Source organism: Vidua chalybeata, chromosome 3 (assembly GCF_026979565.1).
Source record: "Vidua chalybeata isolate OUT-0048 chromosome 3, bVidCha1 merged haplotype, whole genome shotgun sequence".
NCBI classification, from domain to species: Eukaryota; Metazoa; Chordata; class Aves; order Passeriformes; family Viduidae; genus Vidua; species Vidua chalybeata.
In genome coordinates this window covers 26,079,183-26,088,078 of record NC_071532.1, presented here as the reverse complement: position 1 = coordinate 26,088,078, position 8,896 = coordinate 26,079,183, and positions in this window count along the sequence as shown.

Here is an 8,896-nt window from a genome sequence, read left to right as displayed (position 1 = left end):
TTTGAAATACTGAGCCTTAAGCCAAATGCATAAGTCTTTAATAAGAATTTTGACTAAGTAATAAAATTAATAATGACTTCAGGTTTTGGCCACGGGTAAAAACAAATCTTCTTCCTGTGATAGAGAAGAATAATCCATTGATATGAAGTATCTAAATGGTCATTGGCACAATAAATAATTTCATAAATCCCTGGCCACTAATCTTTCAAATGCTTTGTAGTTTGAAACAGATACACTGCATGATTTAGAAAGTCCTGAATTATGCACTTTTTCCAACCCAAGTATGCAAACCTCTCATGTGATTAATACTTGTTTTTAAGACAAAGCCTTGAGAGAGAGTGAGATTAGCTGGCCTATAGTGTGATGGTTTTTTCCTGGGCAGATGTGCTGGGAAAGCAAAGGGCACTTCCGACACATCTGTCCAGAGGCAGCAGCAGTCTCGCTCTCCTCTCTGGTTGGTGGCACCAAAATATTCCTGTTGCATCACTGCCATCAATAAATCATCCTCTCCCTCATGACATATTAGGTGATATAATTGTGTTTACATAAAGCATAATCAATGCTGCTGACTCAAACAATTCCCATTTTGGTGTAGCAGAGGATGCCCCTACAGTCACCAGGGCCTGGCCCACACACATTACAGGAAGTTAAATACCAGTAAAACAGAATACTGCATTGTAACTTGTGTCCACGACTGCTCTCAGTGAATTATCTTCTCTGAGATATTCTTATATTCTTATTCTTCTTATATTCCAGAGATCTCTTCAGTGGAGAGTTTTTTCTTCTCCTGGATACTGTACAGCATCCAAGTGACAAGCAGAGGAGATTTCAGCAGAAAAAAAATAAATCCCAGGTAATCTGCTGAATTTGATAACTTTACTGAAGGTGATATTCCTTTCCCAAGTTGCTTTAGCATCTCTGAACTGTGCCAAAATTGCTTCTCCTGGGTGGCTGAGGTAGAACACTATTTCCTAAAGGACATGGAGTGAAATACACCCTCTAGATGCACAGGAAGAGATGAGTCCATGAATCTTCTGGATAGCTTTGTGTTTGTCACCCCAATGCTGCATCACCTGGCCAGGAGTGTGTGTGCTCTTTTAGGAGCATCTATGAACTGATGGGAGATACAAACAGAACAACAAACTGGGATTGGCCAAGTCAAGCAATATACTTCCTTCACCCAGATACTTGGACAGGTGTTATCAAGGAAAGCAATAGAATATTTCAAGTCTAAAATCTAGTAATTTTTCCACAGTATTGAAATAAAGTCAGATTAGAGCATATTTCCTTAAACTAGGTTTGGATGAGTAAACCAGATATATTCTGAAGGATGAATTTTTAAAGATCAGCACCTCCCATCTGTAAATTAGTCCACTATCTCAATACAAGATATCTGTATCTAGCAAGTGATAGAATTCTAGTAACAAGACATTTTTCTGAGCAGCACAGACAACCTGATTTTTAAACAAAACTAAAATATTCTTTTTCAAATGCACTGGAGGAAAAAAAAAAAAAAGTGGATAGCTGTATTTGTGTAAAATCCTGCTTCCCTTCCCTGTGTTTTGTGGAGGAACAAAGCTCTTATCTTGGATGTTTAAATTCCACAAACCCAACAACAATGGAGTGCTCATCCCTGTGACGTCTGAATTTCCTGTGTGGCTCAAACCCCTCCAAAGTGAGATATCCTTTATCACAGACCAGCCACTTTTGAAGTAGCAAGAAATCCCTGTAAGATGGTGGGACAGTTTTTCACATCACTGCTGAAATCTATTCTAGCCTCCATCCCAAGGCAAGCTGGGAGAGGTACATGTGGGCTGGCTACACCTCTCCTTGTGAGGTGCAGCACTTTGCACAATCTTCTGCAACCGTGAGGGTCCCTGCAGAACTGAAGCCTAATTCTGTTGCATCAGGCAAAAAGCCTCATAAAGAGCCTTTAAAAAGAAGGACCAAAAAAAGGTGTGCATTATTTTTATTCCTGTGCTGGTGACCACATCTTTACGCAAGAAAGGAAGGAAGGAAGTGAAGAAAGTGGGTTGTTGTGCTGTCTCACTCACATCAACAACTTTCTGGAGCTCCTCAAGCTGGTGAGAAGGGCATCTCAAATGTGCTATGAGAGGTAAACAAAGCTCTGGGTGTATCAAGGATATTGAGGGCACTATTAATCTCAGGCTACGTCTTTGTCTTTCCAGTTCAGACCCTATATGCAAACATCAGACTAATCAACAAACAAAATATGTTATGTATCAGTGCCATGACTGTGCTTCCAAAGGGGATGAAGCAGGACAGGACTTTGCCAAGTAGCTGCCCAGAATTATGTTTGTTTTATGAGCCAGCTTTAGCTGCACACAACTTCCACTGGTGTAAGACCTACCTACTGCACACCTCAGCTAAATTAATTGCTTGTCCTTATCAGCTACATAGTTTGCAGTTCTGCTTCTCCTGACCTGAGACACATTTATTGTCAGAGGGGAGTTGATGCACAAATGGCATGTTTTTCAACAGTGTGTCTGTTCCTTGAAAGGAAGGTAGTTTGTTGATTTTTCTACAAAAAAAAGCTAATGATACCTGTTTTTTTTCACAGTAAGAGAATATCTCTCTTTACAGCCTTTACACACACTCTTATGGCCCTGAAATAGGTGCCCCTTCAACAGACCCTGCACAGCTGGACCCCAGTTGTGGGCAAGTGCCTCCCTTTCCACAGAAAGATTTAATTTCATCCTAAAACTAATTAGGCACATCCAAGCCTCTATCTTTGAAAGCTTTCACCTTGTGCTGCAATCCCCACTCTTCCTCACTGCCAACAGGGCTAGTCCCAGGATGTTGCCTGCCATCTTCCTGGTGGTCCCAAAGAGGAAGAAAGAAATGGAACAAGGACTATAAGGGTCCACCCTTACAGCTCTGGGTGCATTTTGTCTGTTTTCATTTTAAGTTCAAAGCCTTCTACATGGCAGCTGATTGGGAGACTTTCCAAAATCTACAGGAGGCTGGGAAGGAATCCAGCATCACAAAGTATCCTGACAGAAACAGAAGAACTGGCAAATAAGCATATGTGAAATGTGCCCCTATTTGTCACAACCAGAGGCACTGTTTTCCCAACAAACACCCTATCCATCTGGTAAAGAACAGCCACTACCTGTCTCTGTGGATATGACCCTTGCTGCCCAGACAAAGGGAGATTTAAGCAAGCAATCCCTCTACCCTATACATTGCCCTCTTCTAACCCCATTACCTTTCCAGTGCTGCTACCCTTTTGTAACAGATATTTTTCTGACATCCTAGACCTACAAAATGATAGCAGAGTCATGCAAATGGGTTCATTTGCAGAGATAAGAAATAATCACGAGCCCTGTTTTACAGGACTGGGTCTTACATTTTTCCTTCAACTCTTTGCAACAATTTCTCTCCTGCCAAATCCCTTTCTGTCTAGATCCTGCTCTTACATTCAGACTCCATTTCCTGTGGCTTTGGTTTGGCTGGAGTTTATACTCTCTTTTTCTTCTTAATCCCTCAACTTTCTTTTGCTGTATTTTATTTTTGCTTCTCAAGCTCCTAATAGTGTTTCTCTAATCAGATTTCTTCTGCACAGATTCTGAAAAGGCAACACTGCAGGTCTGTCTCAGAGCATTAGTTTGCAAGCATTAGAAGAGGCAGAGAAAAACCCTCTGTGTCTAAATCCTGCCATTTAAACTACTATAATGGACGATGTTCACAGAAAGTCCTTTACATTTTTTTAAGGGTATCTCAAGTGTCATACACGCTGCAGGCACAGACTTCTTAAGTCAAGGATTTACACTGACATCGGCGTCTCCTCAATTTTCTTCATAAAGCAGTGCACCCAGCTCTTTCCTGCGATGTCCTTGCCTCTCTCCAGCGGCTGCAATAACACCAGAAGTAATTCAGAGGAGCGAGTGAGAGGCTCCTGCTTTGTGTACACCAGTGAAAAGCCCAAGGACAGAGCAAGCCAGTGCTTCTGGCAGTGCAGGACAGGATAATTAGAATTAGACAGCCCTGGTTACACATCCGTTGGTGCAGGAATGGCATAGTTTCCTGGTGAGTTGGCAGGTAATAAAGCTTGCATGCTTACACGTCCATTATGAACAGGCTTATTAAGAGCCTCTCCTCCCACAGGAATGCTGCAGTATACATGGAAATAAGTCTGTGGTCACCCAGCACTTCGCAGGTATCCAGCTGCGCACTCAGCACACACGGAGAACGCAAAGCTGTGCCAGCCTCCCAGGCAGAATCCAAATATTCCTGCTTAGAGAAGCAAGATCCTTTTAGCTGGAGCAAAGACAAGGCCCATTTGCTTTTAGCACTTTTTGAACCACAGAAAAAAAAGCCATTTCTCATTCTCTTCAAAGAAAGATGGTTGCACATATTTCTCCAGGCCCCCAAGGAATATCTAAAATCCTCCAGATTACTTTACAAGTTTCTTAGCCAGTATCTCATTGATTACTGTTGCTATAACTCCTCCTAAACAGATAAAATATTTCAACTGCTTCAGAGAAATGTGCCCTCTGTGCACTGATGTGTGTAGAAATGCCTCTCGTAACTTCTGAATGTGGCTTATCATTCCCAAGGGCTGAGGCATGACAATCCTTTGCTATTCCTCTCCCTGGTGTTTAGAATCGTGCTTCTGCCTTTGGCAAAGGATGAGGGAGGTCAGAGTCTTCCCCCGTACATTTTGTTGAAGCTACAGCATTTGAGACAGGTTATTACTGTTAATGTTATTAATTATTTGAGAACATATTTTTTAATGCCTTATAATATTTATGGACTTTATTGTGAATGCTACTACTCGCTTCTAGCTACTCACTATTCCCTTCAGGCATATTTCCTTTGAAGCAGCAGGTACAGGGTAAATGCTTCAAAAGTGAGGAGCTGCTAGGGTTTAGAATGCTTATGATGATGATTAGTATTTCCTTCAGGAACTTCATGTTTCTGAGATATTCTTAACATTGGACTCTTGCATCTGTCAGACATTCAAAACTCCCATGGGATCTAGGGAAGTTGCAGTCCAGCCAAGTCCACTTATTCCCACAGTTCACTTTCCACACCTCATTAAAAAGTGATTCAGCATTTCTCTTCAAAGCTTCAGCAGCCCTGCTCATTAAAAAAGAAACCCTTCAGAAACAAACCCACATATGCTGTTAAGCACATACAGCACTCTCAGTAGAATTATACGGCAATAAGGAAATATTTTTGGGTAAAACACCAAAACAGAAAAACATTTTTAAAAAACAATGCAATACAAATGAGGCCAGCAGCTCCACATGACTCCAAACAACATTCCAAGGTCTTCAAGGACTCATCTATGCTTACCAGTTCTGCTACTTTTATTATGCTAACACAGAGCAGCATAATGCCTTTCTGGCACAGTAGCAAATATACTGGTACAGTTTAGTCCAGTTACACACATTGAGAGTGCATACTTATCTACACCTTCGTATGCAGAGCGCAGATTCTACTGGCTATATGTATATCTAGCTAGCTAGCTAGCTAGCTAGCTAGCTATCAATCATCCATCTATCTCAAAAGAAAAATCATAAAACCTCTGGGTCAATTAGGTATAAGTCCCAACTAAATTCACCTTTACTTGAACTTGCTTATTTCTCTGGGGTTCTCCTGGGGTTTTCGTTGGAGATCTCTTTATCATGAGCCCCCTTTGCCTTCCCTGCTGCAATTTTCTGTGCACTGCTGCAGCTGCCAAACCTCTTCCCAGGTTTGATTCCAGGCTTGACTCCTCCCAGTCCTCTTACAACGTTTTCAGATCAAACCTATGTGTATGGTCATCTAAATTCCATTTTTCCTGACAACATTCACTTCTTCTTCTTTCCTGTAAGCTGGGTTAAAAAACCAGCTGGAGCAGAAGGCCAACATGAGCCCAGTTATTCCAGCAGGACAGGTGGATGTTAAGCAATACTGTTACCTGCTTATTCCTGCATTTTCATATAGAAAGGTAGGGAACGAATACAATTTGAGAGAGGTAGTTTTCTTCTTACCATGAGACTGCCTCACCAGCCTATTTTCCATTGCAAAGAGGTTCCCCTAAGTGCAGATCTTGTTTTTCCCCACGTAGGCTCTCTCTGAGGCTCTTGCACACTCAGATTTATCAGACATTTGAATCTGAAATTTACAGCCACCCCACAAATCTTGGTAAGGTACCTACATGTGTACATCTATCTTCCCCACTTCTCTGATAACAGTGACATAATTGCTCCTGACAACAAGAGATCACTACTGGAGTAACTCCTCCATGCCTCCTGAACGGAGTCAGCATCCTCTCAAGCCCCTGTGCACACATCAACCTGTCCTTCTCTGAGGCAGTCACAAGCTGGAGGCAAAAAGGGAGAGAATCTTCCATCTGAAGCAAAGACAGTCACCACCTCTGAACACGTCTTCATGCCACAGATGGCACTGGCCATTTGATGAGAAGTCAGGCTCATCTATTACAAATGAGTATGGAGAACTGTCTGTTTATGTTAACCACAGCCTGGCTGTCCAGGGAGAAGTCCTGCAACTCTTTGGACTTGCAAACTTGCAGATGGTGTCTCTGCTGGATGTGTCAGCTGCAGAAACAGTTGTATTTTCAAAAGCGAAGTGTGAGAAGGACATTGGAGAGCTGCCTACATTTCACTGATGTCCTTCTTGCATATGAGGTAGGTACTAGGCTGCTGTAAAACATCACTCAGGGAACTAATCTGCAACCTCAGACAGGAAAACTCACTTTTGCCTGAAACACTTTTAAGCTTTTATCTCTGAGAGCTGGGGAAGCAAGTATGGTGAGTGCTTGATCCCTGATTACTTCATGTCAGTCATTTAAACAACCTAGGGAAAAAACAAGGCAAGGACCTAACTGATGTGACTATTAAAGAAAAAAAAAAAAAAGCCAAGGTTCAAAACCTGATTTCTTTCATATTTCTCCAGTTGAGTGAGAACAGACACACTGCAAAGCACAGTGTCAGGAGCAGGAAACTGAAGCCCCGTATTGACTCAAAGATCAGCCTGAATCCTGCGATGACCCAGATCACAAAGATTAAAAGCAACACAATCCCTGGACTAATGAAGTGGGTAAGTGGATAGGACTTAATGACAGTGTGATACTTGGGTTATGGTTTGTGTGCAGTAAAGAGGAACTCTTTGGATAACTGATGAATTTATTTGTTCCCCTTTTTCTCAGCCTCTCCAGAACCAGCACTCACACGCTTAGAGAGTCTTGATCCTGCCAACAATTCTGAGAGGGACGCTAAATGTCAGAAATGCAGTACTGAAATGGCTTAACTTTGTCAAGTCAGTAGCTATCTTTTTTTTTTAATTTATTTACACTGTAAGTTGTTTAATCAGGGCAGGGACAACTTATTTTTATGGATTTGCATACAGGATTCAAAGCACAACTCTTATATTTCAATGGAGCACTCTTAGATACTTCCATAAAAGAAGTAAAGTGAAAAATCCTACAGGCATGTGCAGTGAGAAAGTCTAATGATTACTGAGAAGAGCAGTAATCCAAAGATAAGTAACATCTAGTACAGCTCTGTGGCAGTGACAGAGACAGCAAATAAGGTACTAACAGCACTTGTTAGCAAAGGAGCAATTACAGCACCAGCAGCTGTGGCTGAATGTGAAATCTCTGTAGAAAGACCTGTGCCTCTACCACACAGCTTTGATAGCAAAAGCCAACGAGACACTGAGCTCCCCAACTGCTGCACAAAGAAGGAAGATGACACAAGCAAGTCAGACATTGTTGTGGGTCACTTCACACTGCAGACAGCCCCAAAATACACCACACTTCTTAAACCAATGTCTAGGCAAGCAGCAGCAGTTGGAGCTCATGGCAATGGTGTTTGAGGTATTCAGACACCACAACAGTGCCACGGGTGTACTGAGGCATAGAAAGTGTTTCATAGAGAGCTGCCACTGCAAAACTCTTGCTCCATTTTCATGTGAGTGGGACTAGACTAGAAAAGTGGAATTTTTTTTTTCCACTTTTGTTTAGGAAGAGACAAATCACAGAAAACAAGGTATCACAGCAGGGCCATCTAACCCTTGGGAGACAGGATGGCAGCTTTGGAGCACTTTTGTGGACAAGTTCTGGCACCTCTGAGCCCCATGAGCATAGCAGGTGGCAGCGCCCGACGTCCTCCCAGGCACAGGGGCACTGGAAGGCCTTGGGCTTTGTAGTTGGAGATCCCTGTATTACTGTCTGCATCTCTTCTAAATCTCCTTACAGACTAATTACTTGTGAGAGCCCTATAAACACTGCAGGGACATTAATGCCTCATCCTAGGCATTAATATGGCTGCCAGCCCTGTACATGCTGCTGTTTTGTAACCAAAGGAGTGAAGACTGCAATTAGTTGCTCATCTTTCAAGCCTTTATTTTGAAGAAGGTTACACTCCCAGTTACAACCAAAATGATTAAGACACCAGAAACTGCAGAGCTGATGAGTAAATAATAACCATATGACTCATTTCCTAACTCAGAGATGCCTGGAAACTGAAATTAGCAAGTCACAGAGCAAAAGGTTTCATCTCTGAGGGGATTCATCTTGTCTTTTTATTGTACACAAAAAATGAAAAGTCTGCAGTGCCTGGGCCTTGTGACAATGTCTTGCCAAGACAGTTTATGGAGGAAGCTGCACTTTGTTACATGAAAGGCTGTGCCTTACAGTGCTTAAAATCACACCTTAGAGCACAGTGGATGGCCAGGGGTCTGCAATGCACCATCCTGAGCTGTTGGCACCATGGGGCTCTGTTCCTGGGCTCTTCTTACTTTCCCAGCTGCAGGTCACCAGTGGTTTGGGCTGTAATTTATGGAAAAAGTCAGATGCATCAGGATGGACCTTAAACCCAAATTTTCTTGCTGCAAGAAAGTTGAGCTTTAAAGGGTAATTAGA